Source organism: Phyllostomus discolor, chromosome 4, assembly GCF_004126475.2.
Source record: "Phyllostomus discolor isolate MPI-MPIP mPhyDis1 chromosome 4, mPhyDis1.pri.v3, whole genome shotgun sequence".
In the NCBI taxonomy this organism is placed as follows: Eukaryota; Metazoa; Chordata; class Mammalia; order Chiroptera; family Phyllostomidae; genus Phyllostomus; species Phyllostomus discolor.
In genome coordinates, this window is record NC_040906.2 from 121,509,219 (window position 1) to 121,521,312 (window position 12,094).

The window sequence follows — 12,094 nt, forward strand, 5'->3', positions numbered from 1 at the left end:
TTAATATGTGGAACAGACTGACAGATCGCAGAGGGGTGGCCTAGATAAACCAATGTGAATGGATTAGCCAAAGAACATATATGTTCTTTGTGTAAAGGCCAGGGGAGGGATGGGTGGAGGCTGGGAGGAGGTGGGCAAATGGGAAGAATATGGGGGATATATGTAATAATGTCAACAATAAAAAATAAATACACAAAAATAAAATTGGCTTTCCCTGACCAGGTAGCTCAGCTGGTCAGAATGGTGTCCCTATATGCCAAGACTGTGGGTTTGATTTCGTCAGGGCACGTAGAGAGGCATAAATAAGTGGAAAGACAACTCTCTCTCTCTCTCTTTCTCTCTCTCTCTCTCTCTGTTCCTCCCTCCCTCAAATTAAGAAATAAAATTTTTTAAAAAATAGGCTTTACCACTAAAACACATAGAGAAAACAGCATGAGGCCTAGTAGGACATGGCATGTTTGAGGAATAGCAATTAGTTACATAAAGTTGGATTACAGGAGAGATGAGGAGGATAGCTTTGACCATAGTTGGGATGGTTTGTAAAAGGCCTTGCATTCAATATGACAGATGCCGGATTATTAGCCAATGAGCAGTGGGGAATTTAAAGCACTATAAAAAGCGGTTTTGCTTGTTTAGGATAATGTGGGGTTTTTTCTTGAATACTTATTCTGTTTTACACAAATGTAAATATAGGTTTACACAAATATATTTTTTAGTTTTAAAAAGCCAGGAGCGTGAATTTACATGTGGACATGGCCAATCCTCTCTCTTCACAAATAGTCACGAGTGACTATGCAAAATGATTCAAAACCACTATGATGATTTGCCTCCAGCCTGGAGTTGCCCTGTAGCAGGGCAGACCTATGTTTGAGAAATCATAGCTAGCAACAAAATAACATTATCCCTAAACTCCATTTTTCAAAAGATTTTATTCAGAATATAAAGGAGGGAGAAAGCAAAAATGGCTGCCGGGCCAAATTCTACATCAAAACCAATGTTTATAAAAGAAAGAAGCAAGTTTGTTTTGCCTTATTTTGTCTTCTGGTATATTTTTCCACAGGAGAACATAAGACATTAGGGCTAAATGATCTCTGATGTTTTATACATCTACAACTCAAATATTTTGAGAATGGCTATTTTCAGTGTTCCTTACAGGAGGGCCCCACAGAAGTGGGTCTCCATGCTAATTATGGGAATACGTGTGCATAGTCCACACTTTGATACCTGGTCTTAGCACTCCCAAGACTGCCAACAAATCAGAAACACAAAGCATGTTAATCACTATACACTAAGCTTATAAAACAATGAGTAACAAATTATACATTGAGAGAAGTTCTAAACAATATCATACATAAATGTGGTTTACACCGTTGAATATAAGGAGTATTAGACTTGTTGAATAGTTCAGATTGCTTGCCCTTCTTTTGAGCATACTCTCTCCTATTGAAATAAGCTGAGTCGTGCATAATCTGGGAAATAATGATTTCTCTCTTTCAGCTCTTCACTCAAGCTGTTCTCTCTAAATAGAGCATTCTTTCCACACATTCCCTCCCCAGACCCCCACCCCACATCATCCATCAGCTCTTGGATAAAAGGTTACTTCCTCAGCAAAGCTTTGCTTGAACCCCCATTTTAACCCAGCTTCTTCCCATCATCTTTCATGGAATAGTAACCTTTTCTTTCATACCACTTCCCATAGTTGGTTTCCTGTGTGTGTTTATCTGGTGTTTACAATTTACATGACACTTTAAAAATGGCTATTTTCCTCACTGGCCTGTTGTTCCCTGAGAACAAAACTGTGTCTCTTTTGCACATTATTTTTAAAAATATTTTAATTACAGTTGACATATTCAATATTATATTAATTTCAGGTGTACAGTACAATGGTTAGACTTTTATATAACTTATGAAGGGAGCCCCTGATAAATCTGGCACTGACCTGACACCATACATAGTTATTACAATATTATTGACTATGTTCCCTAGACTGCACTTTACACCCCCATGACTGTTCTGTAACTGCCAATTTGTGCTTCTTAATCCCTTCACCATTTTCATTCATATATCATTTGTTTTCTAGAGTCAATACCATGCCTAGCACACAATTGGTAAATATTATTTGAGTACATTAAATTAATGGCAGTGTTGAAGAGAGAAAAAAACTCAGAAAGCAGTCCAAATCCTGTCATGAAGCGAAATAGGGACAGCCTCACTGTGGCAAGTTGAACTTACATTATAAATATGTGGGATCCCAATAACTTTAATATGGCAGTTTACTCTCTCATTACTTCAGTCAGTGAGTCTTATCATCAGGATCTCTTTGGCTTGAGCAAGCTGGAAATCAAGCTCAAATTATGAAACTTGGAACCAAAGATCCGGTGTACAGGAAAGGGTAGTGTGATCTTGACAGTTCTAAGAGCCTTTAAAGAGGCCTCTGTCCTGACAGTTCTCAGCCACAAGAGGAACAGGCTGGAAAGCAGGGGAGTTCTGAATGCCTTCATGGACTTCTACTAGGTGAGGTAAATATGAAATTATCGTGAATGACAAAGCCATTTACTCATCCTACACTGATCCTTAACTTGCTGTGTCGTTTTAGGAGAGTGATATTAATTTCTTTATCTCAGTTTCTGAATACATGTAACATTGGCTAATGGTCATTATCAGAAACTTCTATTGGAGTTGCTTATTTTTGTTAGCAATGGCTGATTGAAATATGAACCACTACTCATTTTAAATTCTCTCTTTCTCAATTTTCTTGTGCACTGATGCTGAGAATGCAGATTGGAGTAGCCACTAAAGAAAACACAATGGAGTTTCCTCAAAAAATTAAAAGTGAAACTGCCTCATGACCTAGTAATTCCACTCCTGGGAATACAGCCAAAGAAATTCAGAGCACTAATTTGAAGAAATATATGCACCCCTATGTTCCCTGAAGTGTTATTTACAATAGTCAAGATGTGGAAGTAACCTAAGTGCCCATCAGTAGATGACTGAATAAAGAAGAAGTGGTACAATGGAACATTACTTGGCCACAAAAATGAATGAAATCTTACCATTCGTCACAACAACATGGGTGAACCTAGAGGGCATTATGCTAAGTAAAATATGTCAGATAGAGAAAGAAATTTACCATATGATTGCAATTATATGTGCAATCTAAAGAATAAAATAAACAAATAAATGAACAAACAAAATGAAAAACAGACTCACAGATACAAAGAACAAACTGAGGGTTGCCAGGAGCGGGGTTTGGGGGCTGGAGGAGAAAGGTGAAGGGACTAAGCAGTACAAATTGGTGGTTACAAAATAATCATGGGGGTGCAAAGTACAGCATAGGGTATATAATTAATAATATTGTAATAACTATGTATGGTGCCAAGTGGGTATTAGACTTAGCGGGTATATCACTTTGTAAATTATGTATAATTTACATATATAGACAATTATATATAATTTACATATATGTAAATGTACACATATACACATATATAATTATAGATATTTACACACATATAATTCATAATTATATATAATTATAAAAAAGTATAATTGTCTAACCACTATGCTCTATACCTGAAAATAATACAATATTGGATGTCAACTGTAACTGAAAAAAAATTCACTCTCCCCAGTTTTTCAAAGAAAGGATGTTCCAAACATGTTTCCCTTGCTGTACTACTAATAAAAATATATGCAGTAGCTGCGATCCCACTGTATATAATTAAATAAAGAACAAAAGAGAAAGAGGAGATGGTAGAGCAGGAGGGCAAAGGACAGAAACTCGCACGTCAGTTCCAGAGAGATCCCGCCCGATTAGTGGAGTGGCAGTTGCACCCAAGGGAGTATATGGCTTAAATGAAAGGGAAGTCACATAAGCCAGGCAAGCTGCTTTTCAAAGATAAGGTAGGAACTGTGGGCCTCCCAGAAAATATGACAGATCTTTATTATTTTTTTTCTTTCCAGAACTTGCTCTCTTTCTCCACTGCATTTTATCACCGTGCCTCAGCTTGCTGAGCCTTAGGCAACGATGTGTCTTTAGAGAAAGTTTGGTGGCCTTTTTACCATCCCCTGGCACCTGGTATCTGCCAGGCTCTTCACTTGTGCTCATTAGATCCTGAAAAAGCCCAGCAAGCGGGGTTTCTTTCTTATTGTCACATTACAAATGAAAAAAGGAAGAAACTGAATGACTTCCAAAGGCTAATACCATTTAGGAAATTTCAGGACCCAAAGTAAAATGCAACTCTATCTGACCCTGAGACTCTTGTTCTTTTTATGTGACTAATTGGTTTTTGGAGCTCTTCTACTAAGTTGTTCAGGTATTATTATATTTTTAAGACTATAAGACACACCTAGGTTTTTGAGGAGGAAAATAGGAAAAAAAAATTTAAAGCAAAAAAAGTGGTAAAATATTTAATAACATAAATAGCATAGGCTAACACCCACTCCTCACAGAGAGCCAGGTAAGCTACATTCAGACTACAAGATACACCCTCATTTTCCTCTCAAATTTGGGGGGTGTGTCTTATAGTCTGAAAAATATGGTACAGCGTAGGAAAAGTGCTCCCATTCATAGGAATGACAACAATTGTGTATGTATATATATATATGGGTATGCGTATTTATATTTAGTTTGTTTTTAAATTATGAAAACTATAAACAAATCTGTCATTTTTAAATGATTCATACCTATAGGGGACTTTCTATCCATTCATTCCCACTCCCATATCAATAATTTGGTATTCATCTTTCCAGTCCCTCTCTATACATTGACATATAAATATGTTCTTATAAATACATGTATCTTACTTTTTAAAGGTTTTATTTATTTATTGTTAGAGAGAGGTGAAGGGAAAGAGAAAGAGAGGGAGAGAAGCATCAATGTGTGGTTGCCTCTGGTGCGCCCCCTAGCGGGGACCTGGCCTGCAACTCAGACATGTGCCCTGACTGGGAATTGAACTGGTGACCCTTTGGTTTGCAGGCTGGTGCTCAATCCACTGAGCCACAGCTGCCAGGGCTTATTTTTAATATCAATAACATCATAGTATAATACCCTTTTATTTAAAATGTAGCCATATATCTTATCTATTTATTTGTCTTTAAATATTTTTTTTTATTTTTCAATTACAGTTTAACCATATGTCCTGAAATATCAGTTTGCCTCTTGATTATTAAAGATGGTAAAATGTTATGTCCTGGCCAGTTTGCTCAGTTAGTTGGAGCATTGTACACTAAAAGGTTTCAGGTTTGATTCACGTACCTAGGTTGTGGGTTCTATTCCCAGTCAGGGAGGGTAGGAGAGGCAACTGATTGGTGTTTTTCACAGGTGATGATTTTTTAAAAAATCAAAATCTATGGTTCATCTATAGTATGAATCATTTTACCACCTTTTTCTTTTTTAATCCTCACTTGAGGATATGTGTGTTGATTTTAGAGAGGACAAGGGAAAGAGAGAGCAAAACATCGATGTGAGACTGCAACATTGATCAGTCGTCTCCCCTATGCACCTTAACTGGAGATTCAACCTGCAACTAAGGTATATGCCCTGACTGGGAATTGAACCCACAACCTTTTGGTGCATGGGATGATACTCTATCCCCCTGACTCCACCTGACCCCACCTGACTCCACCTGACTCCACCTGACTCCCCTGGCCAGGACAAGTTTTGATAATTTAATAGAGAAGCACTAAAGATTCTCATTACAACCTAACAGATAACTCAACTCTGAAACTTTGGACATTATGACAAGCAGGAAAAGGAGGTGTTTAGAAGCATTTTGGGGCATGTAGCATAGGTTGGAGCTTAGTGCCTCAGACTTGAATTCTAGACTGTTATAACAATGAATCATCTCCAGATTCATAAATATGTAGACAATTGTGTGCTGGGCAATAAGAGGATAATGACTTAGGAGCAATTTGATTTTTGCAGGGAAAAAGAAAAAACATTGTTGATCTTATCGTGTTGTGTTTTTGCTTACGTGTGTGTGTATGCACGCACAGATAATCTTAGGATCTCTAATGCAACTTTTCTTTGGATTCTATGAAATACAAAAATACTTATTCAACAATTTAAAATAATTTGGATATATGAGTTAATATTTTTGACAAATTTTCTTTTAAACATTTCATCCTGTGACTAGCCTAGTAAAAGTACCTCAAGACTTGTTCAAAGGTCATTTAGTGTTGTTTAAATATAATTAAGGTCATTCTATCACTTTGTTCCCAGAGTTGTCATTTAAAAAGTCTGTTACAGTAAATCAAGATCATAATAACCAGTTGAGTGTTTGTGGGTATCCAAGAGATAAAGGGTTGATGCTTATTATATTAACAGTAACTTTATACTTTTATAAAGTAGGGCAGCTTTCATACATGCATGTAGATCGCATAGCCAAAATGTGTGGTTAGCATCTCCAGAATAAACTGAGGAGAAAAGTAATTCTGGGATGGTAGTGGACAAAAATCATTAAATTTTTGTAATTTCATTTTTATCTGGGTGTAATGGAAAATTTGAGCATTTGCTTAAGTACTTCCAAATCAATATTTGAAATCTTTAACTTCATCACAAAGAGAATGGATTGTGTCTGACCATGTTTTGGGACTATCGGAAATGAACAAATTGTCTCCATAGCTAGTGACTGAAAAGTAGAAAAGATAATGAATGGTCAAGCCAGTAGTTGCAAAGAGTTCTCATAAAAAGCTATTAGAATACTATGTTTTAGTTTTTGAGATCAGTATTACCTCCCAAATGTTTCACTGACTAATCTACTGGAGGAATCTACTTTCAATTTCCAAAGTTCTGCTCTGTGAATTGGAATCACTCCCTGCCCCTACATATGAATAGCTTTTTGTTTTTTAAAGATTTTATTTATTTATATTTAGAGAGAGTGGAAGAGAGGGGGAAAAAGGGGTGAGAAACACTGATATTTGAGAGAAACGTGACTGGTTGCCTCTCACGTGCCCCCCAACTGGGGACCTGGCCCACAACCCAGGCATTGTGACCTTTAGGGTTGCAGGATGGCACCCAACCTACTGAGCTCCACCAGTCAGGGCTAGATGGCTCTTTTTAAAATGTGAATAATGATTCCTTTTCAAACTGATTTTGTAGCAACACAGTCACACTCATCAGTTTGGCAATACTGGTAAACTGATTAACAATCAGCAAGTATTTATCATCTGTCATGCCTTCAGAGTATACATATAGAGGGTATTAAAGTTACAGACATGTTTTTCACTTTTGGCTCCTCAGCCAGCAAAATAAGAAGAGCCACGTGTAAAGGAGACAGCAGATGATGAGACCTAAGATGATATATCCAGTGGGAAAATGAAATCAAAGCCATGGTTGCCAGAGTTGTGCCAAGGAGGGCGACCACATTTTAGCAAAAAATGAGTAAGACAGGTTGGAGTGCAGTGGGCTTGCAGAGTGGAGCAACTGAAAACCCTGAAGGTGAGATACAGAGTACCTTCTTCATTAACATAGTTTATACTTATGTGTCCTGGGGACTTATATTAAAAGATTAATTATTTTCACCAGGAATTCATGGTCTGATAACTTTGACTACAATGTATTAAGTGGGAGGTTTTTTTAGATTTCAAGAATAAACTTGGCTTGTGGCTAAATAAGGATGATGAGTATCCAAATGAACTAAAGTTCAAAAAAATATTTAAAATCATTTTTGTTGCAGTTTTCCTCCCTTATAGTTTTTGCTTTGGACCACTAAGACCCATTTTATATTTTTCACTTGGAGTAGCAGGAGTAATGAATGACATTGTAGGGCGAGAGTTTAAAAGACACGAAAGGAAGCAAAGTGAGCGTGTGGGGACAGGTCAGAAAACCAACCAGCAAAACCCGGATACTCATTCCCAAGCTGCCATGTCTTAACCACTGCAGCGATTTTTTATTTAATTTTTGGTTTTTATTAAATGACACAATATTCATGGGAAAAGTCTGCCTTACAGCTAATTTGTTGCTCACTTGAAGGACTGTGAAACAAGGTATACTTGTTTGCCTACTTTTCAGAATTCTCCCCATCTTCATCATCCATATCTTAAAATAATTGACAAACATTTGCAAATAAATGTAATGTTTTCATGAGATAATCATGATATGCACAATTTCATTGAAAACAAATGCCTATTTGACGACTTGATTTCTAGAATGTCTCACTTTCCATTGTTCTACCAAAAGCTATTATTTTCATTTTCCTAAATGACTGAAATATAAGAAGTGTCTTCCTATGCAGGGTCACAGATGAAATGTTTTCGGGGGAAAAATAGCCATTTGGCTTCTCAGCAGCAAAACAAACATTACAAAAACAAGCCATGCTCTTTTAATCACAGCTTGGGGCTGTGGCTATTTAACTAGAAATGAGAGCTAGTCTGTTCTGTTTTTCCCCAAATGTCTATTGAATTTTCAGCAGTCTTCGTATATATCAATATACTGCCAGATGCTATAGCAAGCATTAGCTAGTTTGTGTTGTACTAAATGAAATATAACAATGGAAAGATACATGCCTACCCTTATTTCACATGCAAAAAATAGGAAAGATACAGGCAAATCAATGCAAATATTAGAATTTAGTATTATCATAATTCAGACAAATTAAACCAATATTCCTAGACTCTACTTTCTACAAAGAAAAAAATAAGTTTCAACCTAAGATGAGAAGAGATGCTCAGTATAAAACAGACACATTGTGTCTTTGAGAGAGCAATGTCAATTACTTGTTATGGTAATGAGGTAGTTGTCCTGTACATCTGGCCTGACAGACTTCCTCAAAAATGAAGCTAAACATAAAGGTCACTAGAAAAATTCCTTCCTATAGCCTAGATTAAAGAACAACTTTGACAGAGCTTCAGAAATGGAATGAACCAGAAAGATTCTATTTCTCTTTTATTATAGGGAATTCATCCAAAAATAAAGTTTTTGCTTGCAGTTGAAGTATATATTCAGGACTTCCTAAGACACTAATGTTAGTACTAATTGCTAAATACTTTTTTTCTTTTTAATCTTTTAAGGAATGGTATAACTTCCAAGTACATATGATTTGTTGATTTTAACTCAGCTTTTTCAGATAATTCAGAGCAAATTTAATCCACTTGTCATATGATAACACTTTAAATACTTGAATTAGGAAAAGAAACAGTTACTAGTTTTTATTGAACAACCCATATGTTCCTGGCATTTTATTTACATTAGTATTTCTCTATTAATCCTCACAAAGATGTAGCCAAGTTTGATCATCTTTCCCCCCAAATAGCCAGTAAAACTGAGGTTCTTCCAGATTAAGTAATTAGTCTGGACTAAAGGACCATGTTTTCATGGGATACTCTCTAGCCTAAATATCTCCTACTGCATCGTCATATGGTTTCCCCACCATGTGAATCCACATCTTCTGCATATGCTCCTTTACTAACGCATTGTCCAAATCCATACACATTCTACAACATACGATCTGACCATAGCCGAACAGTGGGACTCTTAAGTGTTTGGATCTAGATGCCATATTTTATTATGCAGTTTAAGTCTGTTTAGCATTTAATTATTCCAATAGTCTAATTTCAAGGTTTGTTCCACTGTCTATTAATTATAGCTTCATCCTATATTGAGAAAGTCAGTATGTTTTCCAGTTCAAATGCAGTTCTTATTACATTTAACTACCAGCCAATATGACAACTTTTCCAGTGAAATAAATAGAGCATTTTACACACACAGGTCCTACTTTAATGTCTATTGTTAAATGGTTAGATACTAATTGATAATGATCTATCAATAAGACATGACTTACCATTTTAAGCCTGCTGTTGGTACTGGGATTTGCCATCCTTCTGAGGTCATTGTGCTTATTAATAATCTCCATTTAGATTCATGGATGTTGGGTCAATAAAGAGAAAACTGAGGTATTTGACTTTAAAATGAGGTAAAAGGAAGGACAATGTTACAATATTGAAAATCAAAGTAGCAAAACAACTGATTTATTTCAATATGGTGGTTAATAAAAATGCTTAGTTCTGTTCTTCAACTGTAGCATCAAACTCCCCCATAGGGCTTGCCAACATGCAGATAGCTGGGCTCTACCCCTCAGAGTTTTTGATTCAGGAAGATTAGGTGGGGCTGGAGAATCTGCATTTCCGACAAGTTCTCAGAGATCATGCTTTGAGAATCCAAGCCTAAGTCACAGAATTGTTGTGGGGAACTTGGGCATGCCCTTCTGAATGAGACCATTTTTTGCCTTTAACAATAGATTAATTTGATCCATAAGACCTGCTGACACATGATTATATGATTGTATGAAAAAAATTTAAACTCTCATCAGCAGCCTAATTAGTACCAGAAAGTTCCAGTAGAACAAAAAATAGTATCCAGAATTCTGCAAAAATAGATTTTGAGGTATATGATATTCAGCAAAAATAGTTACTCTAAGTATAGAAAATTTTATGTGAATATATGTGTGTGTATATATGTGTGTGTATATATATATACTGCAGTATATCTAGATATTATTGAGATGAAAAAATATGCAGTGTGTCTGCCAAGTACATTCAGTATCATATAAAGATTATAAGTTATGTGCATACTTATGTTTAAGCCAACCTCAAAAATTATCCTTTTCTGTCTTAATAAGAAAATAATTAGAAAGTAGTATATTTTGGAGTGGAAAAATTATTCATGAAAAGATTATGCTGAAAGGAACCCCAGAAATCATTTAGTAAATGCTCTTCTGGTTCTTCTCTTTTGGCTACACCACTGACCCTTCTCTGTCCACCCTTTTCCACCCAGCCTCTGGCCTGAAGCTGACCCTCTGGCCTGTCCACCTGGGCTCCCTTTCTTGTGCTTTCTGGGTGGAATGAGCCACAGAGAGGTACTGATACAACGGAAGGTGAGAGGGAGTAGAGGTCACGGCATTTCCTGGCCCCCCTCCCCTATTTCCACACTCCGTCTCTGGGAAGAGACATCTCCACTTTGATCCCACTGTTATTTCTCCCTGTAGTCCTCTAGTCCTAGCTGTCGAAGGCTTTTCCATGGCTGTCAGTCACTATTTTGTGCCTTAACTTAACTAAAGCTATGGTGGTCATCATTTTGCAATATGTAAGTGTATCAAATAACTACTTTTACACTTTAAACTCACACAATGACATGTGTTGATTATTTCTCAGAAAGCTGAAATGACACAAAACATCTCTGTTGAATTCCCTGTCTGAACTCTGAGTGAAAAAAAAAACTCCTTTATTTTACCCATTAAAAAACAGATGCAAAAATGTTAACTAAGTTATGTAAGGTTTTCTTTTTCTGCTATGTTTGAAAACAACGACTTCAAATTTGACAATGTAAATTAATAAACAAATAACATATCCATTACGCTTATAGGCCCTTTTTAAATAATGAGAGCAACTTACGGAAGTTACCATTGATTCTTTAGAAAACAGCTTAGCACATTAAGCATTTCACTGTTAGTACATTCATGTGTCTTTCTTATCCTCTGGATATATTAATAATGTTTTTTTTTACTTGCTACTCAAAAACAATAAGCAAAATAAGCTAAAAACATTGTAAAATATAATTTCACAGGACTAATAAGTATTTGCATATATTAAGTTATCATCATAGCTGGGAAAGTTTGTTTACATAACTGAATTAATATCTAATTTCTTTGCTTACTGAAACCTTTAACTTAGATGTCACTTCTCATTCACCTTCTCATATGCACTAGTACTAACTTTCCAATTACATCATTACCACACACAAAGCAGTGACAGTGATTTTTGTTTTAAAGTGCTGATTGACAAAAATACCTTAAATATATAGCTCACACCTTAAGAAAAGAAGCCAAAGTAAATGTACTCAGTTATCATTGAGATTCCTGGAGGGTGCAGTGGGTGTCCTGGAAGCCAGCACCCTGAGTATAGATCTTTACAATCAATCTTGGTGATGCTCAAAGTATTGTCACATTTTCTTTCTCTACGTCTTATAATATATAAAACAATTTTAATTTTCACACTTTATGGAAGTCCTATTGTATAATTTACTTCTCAAAACAACACATTGTGGTAAGAATTAGTATCCCCCACTGAAAATTGTGGGGTGGGGAGGGACAAGGTT